Source organism: Lonchura striata, chromosome 1 (genome assembly GCF_046129695.1).
Source record: "Lonchura striata isolate bLonStr1 chromosome 1, bLonStr1.mat, whole genome shotgun sequence".
NCBI lineage: Eukaryota > Metazoa > Chordata > Aves > Passeriformes > Estrildidae > Lonchura > Lonchura striata.
This window is the reverse complement of record NC_134603.1, coordinates 108,759,597-108,783,418: the sequence shown is the minus strand read 5'-3', so window position 1 is coordinate 108,783,418 and position 23,822 is coordinate 108,759,597. Positions and strand designations below refer to the sequence as shown.

At 39.6% G+C, this 23,822-nt stretch overlaps 1 protein-coding gene and 1 long non-coding RNA gene across 32 annotated transcripts in view; both read right to left on the bottom strand.

Annotated features, from left to right (window-relative positions):
- ARPP21 (cAMP regulated phosphoprotein 21) overlaps positions 1-23,822 on the bottom strand; it is a 140,967-nt gene that overhangs the window by 3,539 nt on the left and 113,606 nt on the right. The window lies entirely within an intron of this gene.
- LOC144247116 (uncharacterized) overlaps positions 1,493-23,822 on the bottom strand; it is a 31,451-nt gene continuing 9,121 nt past the window's right edge. The window contains exon 2 of the long non-coding RNA XR_013340802.1: positions 1,493-23,445. This is a non-coding gene — a long non-coding RNA (uncharacterized LOC144247116). The remainder of the gene's footprint in view (positions 23,446-23,822) is intronic.

Below are 23,822 nucleotides of genomic sequence, written 5' to 3'. Positions count from 1 at the left end.
CATTCCAGAGATTAATGTCTCCAGTCAACTGAGCAAAATTTTAAAAAAATTCCATGGGTGATTAACTTGGCTGGGATATAGCATTAAACATCTCCCAAACTCACCAGATTATTATACATTCAGATTTGCTCTTTTCCTATGCCCAAACACTGTGTCAGCTGTGTCAGCATATTTTTTAGTCATAAAAATTACCAACATCAGAACTGCTGTAGCTGAGTTTATAGAAGCCTTATACAGCAATAATAAAATTGCAAGTCCTCTTCTGCTCCAGTACACCAATTATGGGGGGGAGGGGATAAAGGATAGAAATAAAAAAAAATTAGCATTACTCTTCTAGTATTTGCAGGACTGGAAGTTTAAGCAGAGGGGTGTCAACTGACAGCAGAAACAGTAACATGAAATTCATCTCCTGTCACCTCCAGTTGTTAAAGTTAAGTCCCAGAAGTGTAAAGAACCATAGACGGATAGTGAGCCAGGGATCAAGTGACTCTTTTGGGGAATGTAATCCAGCACTGGGTTTGGGCTCAGAGAACTGGATTGCAGTGCACCAGCACAGGGTGGCAGACTGGTGCTCTGCAGAGACAGACGGACACCACTGGGACCAAGTAGAAAGCAGCCCTTCTGCTATCTCTAGTAAATATGATTACATTAACATTACTTTTGTGAGGCTACTGCAAATGACCTGCTGTGTGTTTAAATACACAGCTCTCTCTTCACCTCAGCTTTGTGCTCCATATTCTCCAAATATGACAGATTTATGACCCAGTGCAGGCATGACTACCAAACTGAAACAAAAAATCATGGAAAGGCTGAAGCAGCTACCCACATGATGAATGCATAGGCATGATCTCCTGGGGGTATTACAACACCATAGAGTCACAGAATGGGTTTGGTTGGAAGGGATCTTAAATACTATTTAGTTCCAATGATACACACACACACACGTATAAACACGCAGCCCTGAAAATCTCCTCTGTACTAGCAAGCACTGCTTAGTACATGACATAACCACTGCAGGTTTTAGGTGGAGAAATATGAAAAGGAGATAGACTGAAAAGCTGAGGTCCACTGGGTTATACATTATTATTTTAACAATCTTATTCCAACACCCTTCAAGGACTTCAGTGACTTCTCCTGACCACAGGACATGTGCACCTGTCACCCTGTCCCAACCTGCAGAGTACATCAGTTACATCCCTGAAAGTGAGAGTAAGACCCTTCTCCTACTCCTTGTGTAAGCCTTTTGCAATGCTCTGACCATACAGAAAAGCCTCAATACAAATACTTCACATGCACTCTTAACATACTTCCAATTTAATTAGATGGGAGCAAATAGGTTGTAACAGAATCTTCTTAGACTTTAAGAGAAAAGAAGTCCCTCTTTGTCCAGAAGGAGGTACTCTTGAATATTTAATGACTTTTTAGTAGAAATGGGGATGTTTGAGAAGTTTATTGGCATGTGTGTATCTTTGCAAAGATGCTGGCTGTCATCTCTTCCTTACTTAATATTCATGGACTTTTTTTTTTTTATGATCAGTACCCTTTGGAAGCTATGGATGTCGGACCATGCTGTAGAACCCAGTATATCATTTAGTCAAAATCCAGCATCTTCTTGAAGGTTCTGCAGCTAAATAAAGCCATTTCATTTTATCTGACAGGAAAGCCTGACCCTTTATTGTGTTAAATACATGAAGAAAGAGGCAGGTTTGTCCATTCTACTGAACCTAAAAATATGACAAGGCACAAAAGTATATTCCAACATTGCAGAGGAAGTACAGAATATTAAAAAGTGAATTATCTTTTTATCTACAACAAGCTTTATAAGCAAGAAAAAAATGCTGTGACAAAACAAAAAAAATAATATCTGGACTGCTATATGGCTTCTGTTTCAGCACAAATGAAAGTAGAACAATTGGCAATCCATTTGGACAAGAAGTTGTTAATATCAGAAACCAGCTGTTCTGAATTTCCTATCACTGCAGCCCAAATTCTCCACATAATATTTGAAACAGGTCCTCCAGTGTTTACTGGATATTGATATCTTTGTATGTTTCTGCACTCTAGCCAAGAAAAAGAGTGGAGGTGGGAGAATTGAGACGAACAATTAGCACTGTTTTTGAAACTATATATATATTTTTTTTTTTTCCTCAGGCACAGACTATCAGAGAGTGCCACTCCACCAGAATTACTTAATTTGTACACACAGAGCACAGTCTTAAACTACGCCATGCTTTTTATGTGCAATTTACTTTTCAGTGACATGGAAATAATGCTGTATTCTCAAAAGTCTTGAAAACTACTATAGTGCATAAGAAACCAGGCATTAGTGGGCAGAGGTGGATATTTTGGAGCTACACAGGTGTAAGAAAAGCAAGAACAGGAAGTGGCAACATGCTTATGCAGCAATAGTTTTCTTTGCACTTGCTCTTTTGCTCATTAGCTTTCATACTACATGAAGAGTAATCCTTAAAAGCCTCTTTACAGTCCCCCGAGAACATACATACGTGGGTTATTTTCTAATGGCAGTACACATCAGATGAACCATCCTATTACTGCAAGCTCCAGGGCCTCTTTACTGCAATTATATCATCCTGCTCTATGTTATCTCTACTACAAAGGAGGATTTTTTAAATCAGGGCAAACATGAGAGACATTGTTGAACAACCAGAGGAACAAATTGTGCACAGAATTTCCACAAATACCTCAGAGGAAAGATGAGCTTTGGATTCCAGCTGAAATGGAAGAGGCTGTCATATCATCAAGGTAATTCTCTGAACCTTTACAGCCTGCCTCACCATGCTAAAAGTCATCTAACTTAAACATCCCAGGGCAGAAAGACTGTATAAAAGACCACAAATGTTTCCATTTCTTAATGAGCCTATGCAGCTCAAAACAAAATGCAGCAGTTTTACACCTTTGCCAGTAGCATCACCCAGAGCTGCAATTAAAGCATATTTGGTGTTCTTGCAGACTCAGCATACATCTTTCATGAATGGCACATTCATGTTGGGAGGGACTGTTTCATTGCTCGTTTTAGAAGCATGTGTTACCAATGTTGAGAACATGTGTATCAGCACTGTGGGTAAAGAGTGACTGATGAGTGCAGTGGAAAGTCCCTGAACTGCAAATCTTATTGTACTCTTTACATTTGAACTCATTTCCATTTCCATTCCTTGCATCCATACCCACCCCATGCAAACACATACACTCATAGTGCTTTTGATGTAACATGATTTGAGAGCTCACCTGCTCCCTTTCTGCTTTACTCAGTGTAGTGCCACCTAAAATTCAGGAACCTTGGCAACACTATGGCTGTTGCCAAGGAAACTATGGCTTAGGCAAGGAAAGTCCAAAAGAAAGTCAAAAGAGAAACCTCAAGCAGAGGTAACTGGGCTGGGTGGAATGCTGCAGAGCATCTGGGTGTGCTCTTGCCTGCTCTGCAACTAGTGCAGTGCCATTCTGGTGCTCTATGCTGTCCTCCCTTTCTTTTCTTCTCCCTTCCCCAATACAGCCCCTGCAGCAATTGCCAGGAACACTGGAAAGAGACTGAATTTGAGGTCACATGAAAAAGCCAAAGAGAACAAGCACCAACTCTTGGTGTGGACCCTGAAAAGCCCTTGAAAATATTTCAACAGCAAATTCTGCACACAGAAGCTGCTTACATTTGCAGAAGACTCCCCAAAACTGGTAAGAGCTGAGAACTAAGCTAAAAACATGATCCTTCCAGTCAGGAAGCACATCTCTTTCTGAAAGGCTTAATGAGCTCACTCTGCTCAACTTGTTCAAAAGACAAAGAAGTACCTGCAAATAGGTAGCTGTGCTGGTTTTGGCCAGGGTAGAATTAACTTCCTTTCTAGTAGTTAGTATGGCGTTAAGGTTTGGATTTGTTCTGAAAACAGTGTTGATAATTCAGGGATGTTTTAGTTGCTGCTGGGCGGTGCTTACTCAGACTTTCTGCTTCTCACACCATCCCATTAGCAAAGAGGCTGGGAGTGAACGAAGAATTTGGGGGGAGACACAAGTGAACAAAGGAATATTTCATGCCATATGACAACATATAAAGCTAAGGCAAGGAGGGAGTGGGGAATGCTCAGAGTGGGAGTTTTTCTTCCCGAATAGCTCTTAGGAGTTAAGGAGCCCAGCTTTCCTGGGGCTGGCTGAACACCTGTCTGCCCATGGGGAGTGGTGAATGGATTCTTTGTTTTGCTTTGCTTGCAGACACAGCTTCTGGTTTCCCTATTAAACTGTCTTTATCTCAAGCCATGAGTTTGCTCATTTTTAATTTTCTGATACTCTTTGTGCAGATGAGGAGAGTGAGGCAGCTGCATGGAGCTAAGTTGTTGGCTGGGGTTAAACTGTAACCATAGTTCTTGAACAGACCACAAAATGGTATCATAAAATTGCATGTCAGGAAGATAAACCTAGAACTTTCCAGATTAGAAATAAAAGTTAAAGTTTCTACAAACCCTATAATTAACAAGGAGGTAATTTACTGAGAGTGGAAGCATGTCTGTATTGCTTAAAATGTCTAAAATGAAGAGGGACACCTTGCTAGAAAATATTAATCAGTTTACAAGTAGTTCTAGCAATAAAAAAATATTAGAATGTGCTCATTGTCCAGTATTAGTCAGACCATTAATTACATATTCCAGATTTGAAATACTCAGGAAAATGTTAGCCAGTTAGCTCTTAACACTGTTCCCGTCTCCCAAGGAAAAGGACTAATCTTTTGCATAGGAGAGGATCCTCTCCCCAGTCTCTCCTCCCTTTCTGGCAATGCCACCCAGCTCATTCCGCAGGCAGAGTTCACCTGTGTACAGTGAATATTCTAAGGGATATTTCTGTCCTGTTTTAGTTTACTTTGCCCTTGCTTGAGTAATGCTCAGTAGACTTTGTAGACTGAAGAGTATGGTTGGTATCTATTCCCACAATTTTACTAGGCTATGTTATCCTTTACTTTTTGAAATAAGCTATGGGCAAAGAATTAAAGTGGATGGATGTAGTTTTTACTTTCTAATAATACAAATTTACAATGCCCATGTTAAGTTATAATTTGAAAAGAAAACATATCATTGTAGAACTACAATTCACTCACTGACACATTTGATAAAATTTTTGACAACTTTCTTTTTCACCAAAAGTTTTTTGCTGGTCCATCCCAACTGTCTGCAAAACTGTGAGGAAAAAAACTGAAGCAAGCTGTTCAGCAAGATCGAACACTGTCTTAGAATCACAGAATGGAATTACAGAATTGAATCACAGAATTGCTTAGGGTGGAAAAGACCTTTAAAATCGTGAAGTCTACCCATTGCTCTAACACTACCACATCCACCACTAAACCACACCCCTAAACAACCCAAAGAACTTTTGGATTCTCAAACAGACCCTAAAGGTTATCTGTAAAACAGGAGGAAAGCCAACCTAATTGGGGAATCATGCAGTTGGCCAAGCTGTGGGAGCCACATAATGAGCACAAGTGAGAGCAGGAATTCTAGGCAAGTGTTTTTGGTGGTCAGAACAAAGCCTTTCTTGTTCCAGAGGTCCATCAGTCCCTCTTGACTTTGCGTGAGGTACTCAAGTATTGCACTGTAACCAGGTGTTTCACTTCCTACAAGGACATTGTAACACCATCCTGATCCACTGGTTCCTCTAGAGGCACTGTGTTCTTGCTGGCTTCTCATGTCCACGTGTGATGTGTTAGAACTGGGTGCCCAATCACCTGAGAAAAAGCTTTTTTTGTTTTGTTTTGTTTTGTTATGCAGTTGACCATTATCTGGCAAGTTTCACTACAAACGATGGACTAAACTGTCATGGAACATAAAATTAATCTATAAATTTAAGCTTTTTGATTTAGCCTCACCCCAAAGCATCTGCAGTTTGGAAGACTCCCACAGAAGACACATTAATTAGTCTCCCTCCTGGTGTTATTTTCTGTGTGATTCTGAAGATTTAAGCTGCATATTGTGCAGGTGGAATTCAAACCACTTTGTAAACAATTTTGTAGTTTAAGCTTGGATCTAAAATCCAAAGTACACTGCAAAGCAAATTGGCTGCAGTTGGTCTATTCACTCCTACTGTGCTTTCTCTCTGCAATACACATAAAAATGTCTTGACCTAGTAAGACATTTCAGCTTTATATTCTATTTGAAGACATCACAGATAATTCAGGGGTGTGAACTGGACACCATGTGAGCTAGAAGGACAAGTACATAATAGCTGACTGCTAAAATTCCATCCCTTTCCCTTCAAAAAACAAGACTATGCAATTATTTCACTTAGTTTTCACACATATACAAAGGGGGAAAAAACCAAACAAGAATACCTATGCCTCAAATAAGGAAGTCTTAAGAAGCAACAGAAAAGGTACAAAGGTACGAGGTAGCAGGTAAAACACCACATGTCAAAAACCACAGTAGCACACAGACTCATTTTGCCCACAGCACTCAGCAAGTTCAGACCCTCCAAAAACAAGAGAAGCCTTTTAACACAAGTTTGGCTTCTTTCATTTCAGGTAAAAGCACATCCCACTCCAATAGTACAGCTTGCAGGGGAAACCATGGGTTATTATGTTAGATTTGTTTTCAAAATTTTAAGCTAATGGCATTGATTCTTTCTAGTTTGTGAGACCAAAATAATGTTTAGCTAATGGCACTCCAGCTACATTCACTGGAAACACATAACGCAGCAAATGTATTCTTAAAGTGATTACAATGACAGTGACCTGAATAATTCTCTGCAGAGCTGAGGTTATAAAACTGCAGGATGCTGAACTTTGAGTCTTGAAACATAACTGCTGCCAGAATTGTAGCTCTGAGTCCCTACATTGGCCATAGCTTTGCAAAAAACAGATTCATACTTCGGTAACAGAAATTGGTAACAGACCAATAGACACATTTGTTGTCAGACTCACACACAAAGAGCCATACTCAGCTGCATTAAGAAACTCAACAAGATGTATATGCACCAGAGATATGAGCTAGTAAGATTTATTATCACAACAGAAAGAACAAAAATCCTGGATGAAAGAAGTTGGACTGTCTTCCCCACCCCTCTTTCTCTCTCTGGTTTAAAAATATACAAATCCCATGAAAGCAATAGTGCAAAAATATCTTCATCCAACTTTAGAAGAAGAAATAAAACTAGGAAATTTCCTGCAATGTTGAATTATTCCATAGCAACCTATTTCTTGGATTTAGTAAAAACTGCTGTGCAAATACTCTGCAACACTAAGGTTTTTTTTTTGTTTTGTTTTGGTTTTTTTTTGTTTGTTTGTTTGTTTGTTTGTTTTGTGTAGATAACAGCTCTTAAATTGCCCATGTGGCAAGTTGTTCTAGGATCTACCCAGGTGAACTGTCCTCCTTGTCATCTTGCTTTATTCTTCCTCAAAAACTATGAAATCTTGGTTTTACTTGTTTGGCAACCCCAGGGGCTGGAAGAAGCCTAAAGCACAGAGCATCTGAAGCACTGATAGTTTCATGTGCTACTCAAGACAATTCTGCCAGCTAGGGGCATTTCTCTAATGCTAGCAAAATGGAAAAAAAATTAGGGAAATAACACAATTTCCCTAGCAAAAAAAACCCTCCTGGTCCAAAAGATGTGCAGGTTCAGAGGCTCAAAAACATACTTTTTAACTCTGCTTTTCTTATATAAACTAAAAAAAGGTACGTTCTTACAAAAAGCAAGATAGACTGTTTCTTGCATAGACTTTTACTTGAGAACAGTCACTGCATAAAACAAATGAGTTCACCTGGGCGGTAAGAAAGCTTCCCATTGGTGTGTTTTAGATTATTGCAATGAGAAATGATGAATGTAACACCATAGATCACAATGTAAGATTTAGCACTTCTTATATGTCAAAGAAATATCCATTATCTTTTACCCATTCTTTTACCTTTTTCCTATGATGCTAAGTTACAACCTCAAAATGAGGAATAGCATTACCTTTTAAAAAACATTTATGTGCATGGTTGCTGTCCCATGGGTGAAAAAACTGGTTGCAAAGAGTGCTGAACTTTTATTTAGTGCCTTCTACTTCATAATCCAAGCAACTACCTTTAGGGCAAACAGGCAAAATCCTGAGTAAATTGAATTTCTGAATTACTTAAGGATGCATATCCACCCCTCAGTTACCTTTCCACACCTGACCAGAGTTGGTTTAAAACTCTGTAATTTCACTACTGAGTAAAAAGGCCCAGACAAATAAGAGGTATGATTAAATACTTTAATTATATACCTAATGAAATCATATACTGTAACATCTTCTGAGACAAAAATTTTAATTAAGGCAGGCTGTCATTTTTGGTTTTTTTGTCCCCTTTATATTCCAGGGGAACAGCAGGTAAGGTCAAACAAAAAGCTTATGTGATAAAATTGTGTGTGAGTGCTCCTGGGGGACCTGGCATTATTAACGAGAACATGAAGAAGGGCACAGTTGAACAGTTCAAAGATAAATGACTGCATTCAGTTTACTTTTTGCTATCAATTGGAGAACCTGAGAGAGCTGTTATTTGACAAGAAACGTATATAAACAAGCATCAAAAAGAGCTTGAATGGATACAAACACAGGAGACTCGAGGCTGGAGAAATGTTTTTTGTCAGTTTAAAATCTGTATCCATTCCTTTACTTCTTTATTCAAAGGATTTTCAAATTATAGGGACAGCTTTAAGAAGAACTCACTACCAGTAAGTGGCTTGATGCTGAAAATAAACCTGTTCTTTCTGAAAACCTAAAACCAAGTAATTATATGACAATTTAATAACTTATTTTATTTCCTTTCCAATACGCATTTATTTTATGTTTTGAGACCTTTTAGCACTCTTCCTGCTCTTCAATTACTATGACAAATCGTTCTTGCTCTTCTCCATCAAGATAAATCTAGAGATAGACAGAGGGGCACATCTTACAGACATAGTATATAACTCAAAGCTTCTGAAAGACTCTGAAAAGAAAATTCTATTTTTAAGAAAAATTATTTTATCTCACTTCAGTGAAAAAAAAAAAAATACAGGGAACAGCCAGCTGCAATCCAAAATAATTGCAACACAATAATGCAGGGCTCCATTACAGCAGCCTAATTCCGGTAAAGCAGCTGATCCAGGATCTTGGCACTTGCCCAGGCCCTGGAGCCTGACTTAAATGCATTAACCCAAAGCATGTGCAGCTGTTTTTGTAATCTGAGGCTTCTGCATTTTACTAGAGACCAAGAAGAAGAAAAAAAAAGGGAAAAGAAAAAGAAAGGGAAAAAAAAAAAAAAGTCATCCAGCTATCAAATTAAGCAAATGACAGGCTCAACAGCTTTGGAGAAATGAGCTTCAGACAGCGTTTCCCCTTGGCCAGTAGCATGAGGAAGGGTTTACATTGGCATGTTAGAGATGCCCAAAGCCACCTGAGGTGCCTGCAGGGAGGGTACTACAGGACCTGGGAGAATACTACATTATTCTGAGAAGGGTGAAGCCTTCTCATCCCGACAGAGCTAAACCACTGGAAGCATGTATTCCAAGCTGGTGCACAGTTCTCACAACAGCAGAGAGGTCCAAAATAGTGCTAAGGATCATCCAGGAATAATCCTGCTCTCAGCCCCTGCCCACCAATCCCAACAACCTTAAGGAGAGTCAATTGAGACCCATGGGCAGGCAAATAGATAATTTTGGAGAAAATATAGGATGCTATTAAGGGAGATTTATGTCTTAAAACCAAAACAGATGTAAATCTGGTAGTAGCCCTTACTGTAGACACAGACAGTTGCATTGATGAGTGTCTGCTGCAATTCCTCTTTAGGAGGTTTTTGAATAGCTAATGTACAACTAAAACACCAGTGTGAGAACCCATTAGTGTTTACAGAATCCTTTAGCCTATGACATGCTCATCAGATGAAGAGCAGCTGCAATATGTATCTGTGTCTATGTTTGCATTGTGTTACACAAATCAGTTCATGGCTGTAGAATAACTGTTATATGAAATATCTATTGATTTTGTTAGCAAATCCCTAAAGAACTGTGCAACGGGACAGTTAACCACCACAGCAAAATTCAGTATGATTAAAAAAAGCACAAATACAAGACTAGCAGGATCAGATTTTCCATGCCAGCTGCAAACCACAGGTTCAGATTCACTGAATTTCAGCAGATTCATTTCTTCTGGTTTGATTTTCTCGATTGACCCCTAATAAATAACGGCAAGTCGGAGTAAAATAAATTGTTAATCCCTGTGTATTGATTAATCTGTAACTCTTGCTCTTGATATCAGCTTGTTATCTTGGCATCAGCTCTTGATACTGATGAAATATCTACAAGCACAAGCTCAGAGTGAACCTCCAAGCCAGATACTTCAAAGAAACTTCAAGGAATAGCTGCAGTCATTACAATGAAGACGATGCATTCCTGAAGAGAAAAGACAACTGCAGGTAGGAAAATAAGCACCCAAGGGAAATAATTTCTCCAGAGAAATGGAGAAGAACCACACAATACTCTTCTGGCAGTACACCAAAATATGTGTGCTGAGTGTTTAGACCCCTACTCCGAGCAGAGACTGCTTGGGCAAGCTGCTGCTCACCAGCAGGGTTGAGGAGATGGATGGTCCCTGGGCTCTGGCTGCCTCTGCTGGGCTGTTTTTTTCCACACAACTCCAGGTACAGGTTCCTGTCCTGCCCACATCCTCTCTATTGGAAGAAAATTGCAGTGTTCTGGTGATACTGTTCACTGCACCATGTTCCATTTTACTGTGGGCAGACTGGTGTAAGCGACTGCTAGCACCATGTCGCCAACAAACCCTGCTTTTTCACCTCCACAAGCTGAGTTTTGTTTTTGTGTCTCACCTTAGGAAGAGTTTTCATAAACACAACATCAACTGTAAATACTGCCTGCAACAAAGACACACCCACTGCCTGATGGCACTCTTCCTCCCCACAGCTTCTGCATACACCAAAAGGTACCAAATCACAGAGCAAAAAGCCGTGAGTTTGTTTGTTTGCCTGTAACATAAGGACACAGCAAGCTGCAGACTACAGCCCTCAGCTCCATGCAAACAGGCACAGGGATGTTACTGAAGCCAACAGGACTTTGATGGAGCATATGTCTGCCCATATGGGTCCAACTGCAAAAATCTCATCTTTTCCAAGTGCACCCATGCAGAATGCAATCCAAAGACTATTGGGGTTAGCAATCGACCTTAACCAGCTCTGTACCATATTAGAAGCACTTGCCTGCAACACCACTGCGTTACTCCGGCCCCTATACAGCAGAGCCCTTGAGAATTTGCTTAACTTCTAAGCATACAACATAATTTCTTGATTTCAGAGCAATGATTTTTCAGGCTTGAATACACTTCTGGATCAGGGAACCCAACCTCTTGAAGGAGAAGATATCCAGTATATTTATTCACACTATATTCTTATCATTGCTTTAAAAGGTTTCTGAGAAACTTGACCAGGGAGGTAGCAACCAAATTAAAGAAAGAGAGATCCCGTTCCAATAAAATTAAGTTCTACATATAAAAAACAAATTCATTTATGAAATCCTTCTGCACAACCACTACTTAACCCACAAGAAAAAAAAAGGGGGCAAGGTAGGACTGAGCCTGCATTAATGCATGGCCCTTGCACTTGTGTGTGCCTGTATGAAAGAGCCATTAGAACAAACAGTGGCTATGTACTGAGAGATACTGGCAACTAATAAACCAAATGGTAATCAGAGATGAACCTACCTCACTTCCGTTCCATGGCACAGACACAGGGAGCTCCTACTTATGTTTGCCTTGTAATTACAAACCCTTCTAGTTTACTGCAGATACTAGTTTACATTTCCTGTCTTGATTAAAAGTGGCTTAATTAACAAAGTTAAACCTTTGCTAAAGCAATTGCTATCACTGATCCCCCCACCCCCCCCACCCCCCTCCACTTAGCCCTTGAAGTATGAAGTAAAAGACCTGTAAAAAGATGCCTATAAGTACTTTGTATCAGTGATCAGTGTCTGTTCTGGGCATCCACTTCATTCTATACCACTGAAGAAATATAAACACTAATTGCAATTCTGACATAGGTACAAAAGCAATACATTTGATTACTGCACTACAACTGGGTTGTATCTTCCAGCTAAAGCTTTTCCTTGGAAGGAGGTGAAGGATGGAATCTACAGGTGTGGTCATCCCAGTGCCCAGTTAGCTTCCCCTGTGGCCAAACTGTGCATCTTACAAAGAAGGGAATAAATGAGTAAAATAAAAAATGTCTGGAAAAGTAAAAAACATTCCCCTCTGACATCCCAAATAGAACACCACCAACTTCCAAAACTCTTTTATTTGTTGTTTGATTTAGCATCTCTAGGCCATTTTGTTTTATATTTTGGTTTGCCTTGGGTGTAGAGGATGTGTGGGGCATGAGTCTCATTTCAGAGGAATTTAAGTTTTTGTTTCAATTGGCCAAAGAATGTGCAAAATAACTTGTTCATACAGTTTTACAAACTCTTTTGATGAATCGGGCACCTAAATTCACAAAACTTGGCTATGTCCACATCACAGGCAAGTGCATTTTAAGCTCTTGCAGAATAATATAAACACAAAAAAAAAAAAAAGAAAAAGAAAAGAAAAAAAGAAAACAGGGAATGCACTGTGGATGTAAACTTTCACCTTTGTCTTTTCTAACAAGGGTTTAGTATCAATTTTGAAAACAAGAGGATTAGCACCTGGAGTCACAAATTCCTTGCGTAATTCACAAATAAATTTAATAGAAATGACACTCAGCAGCAAGCTTTCCTGAACAGCTGTGCCAAGAAATCTTGGCTCAAAGAGAGCTGAAGAAAGAGAAAAGGAGGAGAGGGAGGATGAAGCTGACTCTAGAAAACACTTATTTTCTGCATTGATTCCCAAGTCTCTACCAAGTTGGACAACAGGCTGACAGCAATGCTTGGGAAAGGGGCAGGCATCACTGCCCCACTCCCTGCCTCACTCATGCTAGGGGCAGTCTTTCTGCAGGCTTGAGAAAGCTTGGAATCAGGTCCCTGGTCAACAGATGTCATAATGTCCAGCCAGAACATGGTTCAATTCAGCCACATGAACCAAAACCTCCCCTCTATCTCCAGCTTTCACTGCACAGGATGTTAGCTGGAAAACTCCTCTATAGCTGGTCCAATGTTATTGCTGCAGAACAGGATGTTGGCTAACTCAACCAGTGCAACAGCCTGAGAAGGCTGATCTGCCAAGCAAGAGCATTTTATGCAGACTTCTTCTGCAAAACCCACAGGATCAGTCCTGATCCCCTTATCTCCTCTCAAGGTATCTGCAACTATGCAACTGTAAATGATGCAAAATTTACTTTCATTACCAAAAATCCCCCAAAGCATAGCACAAATTTAAATGTAGGCAAGTCTTCTGAATATTTGTGCTTTGTCTGCTGTGGGTCTCTCCAGGGTGATGTCTGCCCTCAGAAATCACTGGGGTAGACCTGCCACAGTGCATTTGCTGTCACACAGCACACTTAATATTTTGCAACCCCAGCAAGGCTGCGTTTACAATCTTCATGGCCAAAAGTATTTGCAAAGTCTGAATTCCTGATGGATGCCAGCTAAGCAATCAGAGTGATGGAAAATGCACAATAAAGACCATAAACATACGGAGTCTTCAACTCAGCATAAATACTGAAGATCAGCCTGGGTGTGTTGTCAAGGTAGATTTGAGAGCCAGCAGTAGAGAACTTTTTCCTTGCATACATCGTAAATTTTGATAGATGTTTTCTTGCCTGGGACCTAGTACACTCTGAATGCATTACTTCTTTCTGCTTATTAGTTTTCTCATCTGTAAAATGAGGTTTTGAGGGGTGGTATATTCCTAAAACATTTTGAAATCCAGTATTACTGGAAAGTGCTGTATATTCAATTGATAAAGTCAATGGAAAAACATCTGATCTTCAGTATAATCTATACTAAGGAGAGATGTTTAAGTGCTGAATAAACTAAGAGTTACCGACAGAGGTTTGCAAAATTTTCAGTTAGATGAAGAATGCTTCTTTGACCCAAAAAAAAGTCAATTTTTTTTTCTGGCAGTGCCTGCAAGATGTAGGGCCACATTCCCAGAGCTCTACGTCTGTCAATACTGGCAGGAAGGTGAGGAAGAGGGCAAGAGGGCATAGTAAGGGTCAGCTGCCAGAGCAAAATTTAACTACAGGTCTCTGTGAATCAGAAATTTGTCAGCAAACCAATACAAATGGATGTTTTCAAATTAAACTAGAAGAGTTTACAGAGGTTTTACAATGCTTGCTAAGGGCATCTGCCAGCTCCCCAGGCTCAGTTGAGGTGGGAGAGATGTTTTCTCTGGAAAAAACATCTTAGTGCTTTTTGTTTTTCACATAAATTGGGAATATCCTCCGTCCGTAGTTCCTCTGATCCTATGAAACAATCTATGTATGTGAGCAGAAGAATATATTCATTATTATTAATTCCTCGGTGTGCAATAATTGAATCTAATACAGTACCATCCTCCAAATCATCCTTAGGCTAAAATACTTGTTTCTTGCTTACATGGTCTGGATGGGGTAACTGATTTCACATACCCTTTCTGGGGTTTCTCAAAGTCAAACCACAAAGCAGCTGCCAAAAATGTCTCTTCATGTAAAATTTACAACATGCATTTCTGAAGTGGTAGCTGATGTGCCTAGCCAATCTGCTGAAAATGTTTGTGTAGCTAAAATTTTTGAGAAGAGAAAATCACAGGATCTGCAAATACATCTGCAGAACATTCTTTAGCAACTACTGCTCATTCTGAGTGCAAACCTTGAGAATAAATCCTAACTTCTGTAAAAGGACAAACCTAAGTCATACCTTTAGACTACTGCTTATGACAAAGAACTTGATCTACACCTAAAAAAATTCCATTAGAGACACTGCTCAATTTTAAACAATTAGCATATCTTTTTCACATTAAAAATGGAGGAACTGCAATCTTCACATTTTAGCAAATATATCTGCTGCAAATAAATAATTTTCTAATTATAAAACTGACTACTTTATAGACTTTGTTCTCATATTCTGGAATGAGCTATTGCATCAATTAAAAAAAAAAAACCCACACTTTTTTTTCCCCATCACAGGAGAAGCCACGGCAAATTGGTTCATAAATATTCACTGGTATTTTAGTCATGGCTGTAAAAAAGGAGATATTTTACTGTTCTGGAAACAGTGCATTTAATGTCAGAGCATCCCTGAGAAAGAAGAGCTGAGGGGAGTCTCTTATTGCAGTGAAGTCCTAAACCAGTCACAGGTCACACTCACAAACAGATCTACAGCTATGGCAAAAGAAGAGAAAGATGATGGATGAGCAGAGCTTCCAGAGATGTTAGCAGGACCCTGAGCTGGCAGATGGGACAGGGACAGGGGCGGGCAGGCAGTGTGGGCACAGCTGGTCCTTGCCCAGCTGAGTGGCTCTGCCTGCTGAGCCACAACTCTCCCACTGCCCAGCCCGTGCCCGAGCCAGGGCACCGCAGCACAGCTCTGAGCACTCATACTGCTCGTGCTCCTCTATGATTCAGGGGAAGCACTCCCAGATGAAGGCAATAATTATGCCTTAGGCATAAATAACTGCTCATGACCTCCCTGCTACGCTATCCTTGAGTTCTCAGGTAGGATGGCTTCACCTGCCTTCTGGATTTCACAAGGCTTCTTATTTTAAATCCACACAATTGATTAATCTGGTGGATATTCTGCACAAATAACAAATAAAATCTATGAGGCTCCTCCTCCCCATATCCAACTCCATGGCTCATGACTGCCATGTAGTTGCTCTTCCTGCTACACAGCAGGGTAGGAGAGGAAATGAGCTACAAAAACAAAGCTGTCCCAGCTGCATGAACTTCTTAGAAGAATGAAAATTAACAAATAGAAAGCAAACTGCTAGTGTTCTTAGAGCTAATTACTAATAAAAAGTAATAATTACAACTATAAAGCATGTCACATAAAAATGCTCTTTACAGTGTTTCGATGGAAAAATAGAATAATAATAAAAAAAACTGGGGCTGCTCAAATTTGTTTGATAAAATAAGTTATGATGCATTACAATTTAGACAAATAAAAGTTCAGAATAGTACCAAGGCTATAAAGCATGAGCATAACATATTGTTCTGGCAAGTGATAAAACTGCTCACAGTGACAGCTGTGATTTATGGAAGCAATTCAAATACACTTTGAAAGTATATTAACTTCGCCTCTGCCCACAAAGGGTGGGCCACGCTGGTGATAAATTACATACCAGCAAGAAGTGAAAGCAATTGGCAACATCAGATGCCCAAAGGCCCTGAGTTACTGTGATAATGTGGTTTTCAGGATAATACCTCACATGTAATGGCATCTGAGCACCAAAAGGAACACATCAACACTGTATTTTCGTTGGCTCTTTGGAAGATAATGTTACAATGGTGAGAGTAGTTGGGACTTCCCAGCTAAAGCTGGCATACAAAGCATTTACAATCTGGCTCTGGAACAAAGTCTGGCACAGAAGGTCACAATTTAGATGGTACCTCTTGGGTGGAAGCTGGAAAATAACTGCCTCCTGTTTCCAGGTTGTAGGCACTGAATCAATCTGCAGGCTGTGGACCTACAGCACACCTACTGCATGGCTTTAGCACAGTGTGAAAAGGGACCAAGGAGCTGCTGTGGTTTAGCTCTGCTAACACCCAGAATGGGATGGGGACATTGCAGTCACCACGTGCAGCACCTCTTCTGCGAGGGAATCACGTTACTGGGCACACTTGTTCACTGATCACAGCATTTCAGTCTCACAGAAAAAGCCATGCTCTTCCCATGGCTCACAGCAGCACTGGAAAAGGAGCACAGAAAAAGCATGATGACAAAGTTTTAACCCACAGCAGGGTTTTACTAATGTAAAGCATTGAAAATTATTTTAAGAAACTTTGGGCTAAATTCTGCCCTCTGATGTACTAGCACAGATGAAGACTGACTTCAGAATCAACCTGTACTTCAGGGGGTGTCCTTTGAAGAGCACACATTTCTGGGCAGTGCTATGGAGAGCCATGTGCCAGGCTTTTCTCATATTACTAGGGAAAGTTTAATAAATTCTATCTGCCTCCAATTATTACAGTCCTCCCATTCTGACACACTGGTAGGCACATCTTTGTGTCCTGAATTAATGACTGGGCCAAAGCAGTTACATCTTGCCACAGATCAAAAGAAGTTTATCAGCAGTTATACTGTAATGAGCTCATCTGCAAAAAATAAAATGCACTTAACAAAGACTTTCTGTCTGGTGGGAATTTTTAAGTTACTTAATCCAAAACACTCCCTTGGGAAGTGATAATGAATATCTATCCTATTTTTATGATACCCATTACTGTATAACCTGAGGACCTCAGGCATATGGCATACTCACAAAATAAGTCTGTAAGTAACTTTTTAGTGGAAGTTGGACATTTCTGGAGTTTTTCTGTATTTACAAGCTCTGGATGAAAAGTGGCCCAGTGACGCCGTAATTGAAACAATATAATACACCTATGCATGGATTGATACTCTAAAAGTAAGGGAGCTAAATGCTTTCCCTACAGATGGGGGCTTGGAGAAAATGCAAAAGTGATAAAACTAATTTTCCTACGACATATAGGAAAAAAGAGCTCAGTACCTCTTTGAACCTGCCCCCTCTGTAGTTCTAATTGAATAGTAAGAAGAAAAAAACATTTTTCTTGAATTGAAATTTTAGGTAGTACAGATATTACAGCACATTTCAGGCTATCGCTTCCATTTATTTACAGCTCTGCAGCACCATGCTTCTGTAGAAACATTTGCAAGAATTGAACTGATTGTGTGTTAAGTCTTAGTCTTAATAGCTTTTTCATTGCTTGCTAATGGAAATATGGATTCAACATTATTTTAAACTTAATTCAGTGTAGAAGAATTAGTTTCATATAGTGTAATTATAATTTTTTTCTACAACACTTCATAGAAGTACAAGGCATAAATAGATTACTTCAAGCAAGGGAAAGGAATGAGAGCATTTTTATTTCTTCAACAACAACTTGGATATGGAAACTGTAACAAGGAATGCATTCCCCTCTTCTCTTTTTCTTGTCTATACATTTCAGATTTGTGTTTTTCACTTTAAATAAAGGAATGTTCGCAGCATTCCTCAAATTCTACTTTTCCAAACAACCAGAAATATTCTGCTAAACTTTACCTCTGAGCAGGGGAGGGATTCTCCCCCTCTACTGCAAATTGGGCAGGAGGCAGCAGTCATTGCTATAGCCTGTTGTCTTTATTTAGAAGAAACAGCAATACCCGTCCCTGTCCCATCACCTGCTTGTGACTTCTTGTCCTGAAGCAATAAAATAACCCTTGCAGCATTCCAGAAGTCACAGTAAAAGTGACCAGAAAATGTTTATTTATACTCCTCCCACATACTGTAACCCAGAAAACATTCACTTTATACCCTGTTCCCTGAAGATTTCACTCTTAAATACTTTCCAAATCTACCTTCTTCCCAAAACCCCATTTCTATGCTGCAGGCTTTGAAATGTCTTTCAGGACACTTCCCTGGAAGGATAACTTCTCTTTATGGGCACAGATGTTATTTTGCATAAAGAGCCAAAATTACTGGAAACGTATTGCTCCATCTCAGACTCCTCTGACAGCTTCCCAGCCTCTCTGGCCACAGCAGCCAGCCAAGCTGCTGCAGCTGCAGTTCATTTTTCTTCCAAAGGGAGAGCAGGAATGGTGTCCTGGGCCTCTGAGATCTCATTACAGAGTAAAACCCAGCATCTTTTAATTGTGTGATGGACTTAAGATTTCATTATTCTCTTTGTAAGGAAAGATTCCACAGAAAGCACCATCAAAAGGAAAGGAGAAAATGTGGTCTCTGAAATTTGCTGAAGTATATTTCCCCCAACATCCCCTTCACTTTTACTAGGTATTCAATAATACCCTAGTCAAGGCTTTACTTGTGGGCTCAGCAACACAAATTAACACAAAAACTGGAAATGCTCCATACATGTCAGGTTCCTTAGGTCTCCAAGGAAAACAGCAGCAGAGTTCCCAGGCCTACAACAGTGGTTTGGAAGGCTGTCACAGAAGGTAAATATAGAATGAAAGCTGAGAGTATTTTGCCACATGCTTTTACAGCCTAGTAACTATAAAGAATTCTTTGCAGTGCTGTCCTTCAAATCCCCCACTATATTATGTTCAATTTTTCAGTTTCTGTTATGTCAATATTACAATCTTTTGTAACAAGAAGACAAAAGCTTCTTCATCTTCTTGAAATCAATATTACTTCTTGGGCAAGGGCAACTGATGTCTCTTTGCTAAGGCTCTATTTTAACATACTGCCAAAATACAAATACAATTCTTACTCAATAGATAATAATCTGCTTTTCAAGGCCAAAGGTTGAAGTAGCGAGGATGAAAAGCCTACACATATTTTAATATGCAGCACCATTCTTTCCCAACCCTGCAAGCAAATCAGAATTCTGATGGTGCAGGATGGTCTGTGCAGATGCACTTGTCCAAATGTCAGTTCACTCCAGCAGAAGGTTAAGGTCCAAAGCAAAGAGAAATATTACACTACCCAAGATTCCATTCATGCCAGCCCTGCTCTTCCACAGCATGATCACAGCAGCTTCACTATTGAAGGACACTTCAGCAGAGAACTGCATTATTCCTAAAGTTAGGGATGCATGAACCGTAAGAAAAAGCTTGATAAATAAATCTGCAGCAAACTACACACACTGACAACTATACAGAAACAAACAGATCCCTGCAATGAAAATCAAGCACTGAAAACTGGAAGAAATTTGTCATTTCTTGGCTACAGCTGCTATTTATTTAGTGGTCACATTTCCAGCTTTCAAAAATGGGAATACAGGTCTATCCATTTGTGTCTGAATGGCCTTGGAGAACACTAGGGAGCAAAGCTAAATATTTAGAAATCGGAAAAAAGGCAATGCAAAAGTACTCCCTGTAACCTTAATTCCAGTGACATAGGCACATATGAATGAGATGCAGTATTCAATTACCTAAAAATCATAAAAAACTACAACAGAATTTGCTCTACAAATTGCTGAAGAATTGGAATGAACGTGAAAAATGCCCTAGCAGAATTTCTAATCTTTACGTTTCCTATGCTGCAAACCACCGGAGGACTTCAAAATAGTTTTCAGCATGACAGCTTATAAAGACTTTACTTCAGCCCTTACACAGGTCTAGACACTCAAGAGCACAGATGGATTGGTAAATATTGCTTAGCAATTTTCTCCAGATGGATCCTTTGTGAGCTGTGGGAAAAATCCTTTGAGAAGTTGGCTGAGTAGGCAAAGTGAATTTCAAAAGATCAAGCCTTGATGAAATCTGCATCTGCTTTTGCTGGGACTCTTTAATAAAAAGGGCAGTCATCTTGTCAAATGTTAACCTCCTGCCCTGGGGAGAACTGGTGCTGGAAGGCACAAGTTTTCTTTCCTCCTTGTTTAATCACAGGAGGGAGAACAGATGTACCTAAGCACATTCTCCTCATACTCATAAGGCACACATGTAAGGCTTTTGTGAATTATACAAAGAGGTTCATCTTTGGAAAGAAACAGATGGACACAAGGCAGACTGAAAAAATAATAATAATAAAAAAAAAAACCTGGAAAAAAGGCTCCACACAAACTTGTCCTGGGGTCATCACAAAGCATTCATACTAAAGGTGCTAAAAATCAGCTGCTGGCCAATTGGGATCCAAGAAGAATTCACTGCTCCTAAGGAAACAAATCACTCAGTTCTGCCTAGGAAGACCCCAACATTCATGCAAAAGAGGACAGCTCTTGAGCCCAATACAAATCTTCCCAAGGACACTAGCGGTCCACAGGCTGTGTTTCTAGTAGGACAGATACAGTGAACTGTAGAAATTATAGGCGTTCAGATAAACTAGATTTTGAAAATACTGGTTCAGCATCTGAATTCCAGTGTCCTTCTTTAGACACTAGAATGCAATAGAAAATGCTTGGATAGCCAGTTTTTGAGCAAAGGTAAACATTCAACTAACATACTGAATCCTGAAACAGTGCTTTTGCTATTTTGATTGTGCATCAAAACTAAGGGAGTTTCTTAAGCAATTCATAGGCATTTTTGGAAAATTAATCTAAAGTTATACCTAGTTTGAAAACCACTGTAAAGATATGACACATGACCTTTACCTAAGGAATTGAACAACAATTTTGATTATGGCTTTTCCTTATTTACAGCACAACCTAATTATGAAACTACACACATGACCTCACCTAACTGTTGGATTTCTGGGACTCATTCCAGCAAGCTAATTCTTCAGATTTTTGAAAAGAAGTCAAGTCTTGCAAATTAAGCAGGTGGTTTTCTGAGGACCCATTCCTGCCATGGACACTCAAACTCTCCCCTCTTTTCCACATCCAGGAAGTTTCCACCTTCCCTGCAGATTCTCTAATTACTAAGCTCTATGGACCTTACCCTAAATGAACGATACCTAGAAATTCTTTGACTTTTAGGTATTATGAAGTGACTCTAATTCCCAAACTGCTGAACAAGAAGATGAATGACATATTCTTGCATCTACCAAAGCAAAATCAAAAATCAACCATCTGCATGGCAGATCCACCAATGTCCACTCTTGCTCCATGCCCAGCACAGTGTGCAGTGCAAGTCCTACCTCTTAGCATTAGAGATCTCTCACAGCACAAAACAGACATAAATTAAGTGAAATTACATTTACAGTTAACAAAACTTACTGAGATTTTCAGATTACTACAGTATAGCATAAAAACTAGCCTACCACTTGTTTCATCTTCAGATCAGACATCTCCAGACCTAAAGCTTTTGAAATAACTGTGACAAAGCTGCTTTAAAACAGACAATCAACGGAAGTTTTTGACATGTACTTTTGTGCTTAGTGAGTTCAGCATGATTAGAGCTCACTAAGTAACTACTGATATACTTTCACACCACAACACATTGAAGAGGAAAGAAAAGGTGTGAGGCCACTTCAGGGGAAATCAGAGAAAAATTTTGGTGTATCAGCCCATTTTCTGTGTCATTGTTCACCTTCTTGGTATGCAGCAGCCACCAGAAGTATATTAAAACTTAAAGGAACCTACGAGAAATAAGAAATTCAGGATTTGTTTTTGAAGCCAATTTTGCAATCACTCAGCAAAGCACCCTGCTGGGATTGCTTCAAAGAAATACAACTGCTTTGCTAACTGGAGACTCAGACTGTTCTCTCATTCTCTCAGTTTTGATTTGATGGATGTCCTGAGTCTGTTTACCTACAGGAGGAAACTAAGGAAAAGACTTCTTGCTGATTTATTATGGCCTATTTGGCATCAACATTTTACTAGTCATCTAGAAATAACTCTCTAGGACAAATTGTTTTTCCATGTGTCCACACCTGTTTCTCCAATAAATCATACCTTTCTAAATACACAATGGGCTACATTATAGCAAAAAAAGCAGTCTAATACATTCCAAACACCACTATAAATTTATGCAATTAGCAACCAGGACCAAGTAGACTGAGCAGATACAGAACTAAATGTCCCCTTCCTCTAGGTTTCAAATTGGTCAGCAAACTGACTTAAGACCACAGTCTTTAATAAAGAATGATTAGCTTTGCACTTCTACATTTTTTCCTTATAATGGAACAAATAAATATATCAAAGGGGAAAAAAGTGTGCGTGAGGGGGGGAATGTACAAACATTAGTTCCATAGCTTCTATTCCATACTTTATTTAGTTCCATAATTTTTGACAAACTGCATCAGCCTTTGTAGCCATTTGGTTGGTCTCAAATTTCCACAGAAGAAACTAAGAGTATATGAGCAATTGCACATCACATTTATTTAAATTTTATAAAAGAAAGAAATCTTCAGTTTAGTTTGTAAATACTCCGCAGCACACCATCAACACCCAGACAAAATGGGTAAAAGTAAATGAGTCTTAATCACCTAGTGAAGTGTCCACCAGGGAAGTATAAATATGGCTCACTCCAGACATACATTACCCCCATGAAATTACTGTGCAGACTCAACAATGTCCTACAGACCCACTGCCACTGCTAGCTGTGTTTTCTAGGAATAAGTATCTTGTTCCTTATACTGAGAAGACAGTATAAGGAACAAGAATTTATCTGGGAAACAGAGATGAACAGTTCAAAGAAAAGCAGAATAGTATTTGCTTTATTATATTTCGGAATGCTTTCTTCCTGAACAGAAACTGAGTCTTCGTTTCCCGTTTTTATGGAATTAGTCTGGGGCTTGAATAGCTCCTGGCTACTGCTTTAGTGGAGCAGTATGCTGAGGCATTTTTCTGCACTAAAAAAATACATCTCTTTTCACTCCTGCATTTATATTTTTTCTCCCATCCTTTGCCTCTCCTTACCAGAGTATCCTGCACACTGCTCTATGATATGAACTGCTGACCCATTCATACATGCTTCATTGATCCTTTCACTGGCCACTTTCCACTGAAAAGTCCCAAGGTGAAGCGAGGTTAGCAACACTGCTTTGGGATCTGCAAGGCATGCATGGGAGCTGTAAGGGATGGCACTGTGATCAGGACAGAAGCTCAGGATGAAGCAGCTCTCTGTTGTATCCTTAGTCTCCTCAGCAGCACGCCACAGCAGAACAGAAACTTTATATGACGGACACACTGAAAATTTTGTGGAAGGAAGTACTGACAGTAGGGAGCCCTTAGTAAAGAGCAGGAAATTATTTGACAGATGTTAATGCACCCATGCACCTTGGACATTGCCTTCTCCCTCTGTAAAACAAGTCCTCTCATCAGAGGCTCTACATGAGTTACAGCTGAGAGAGCACAAGAGCATTTGCCTATGTCAACATT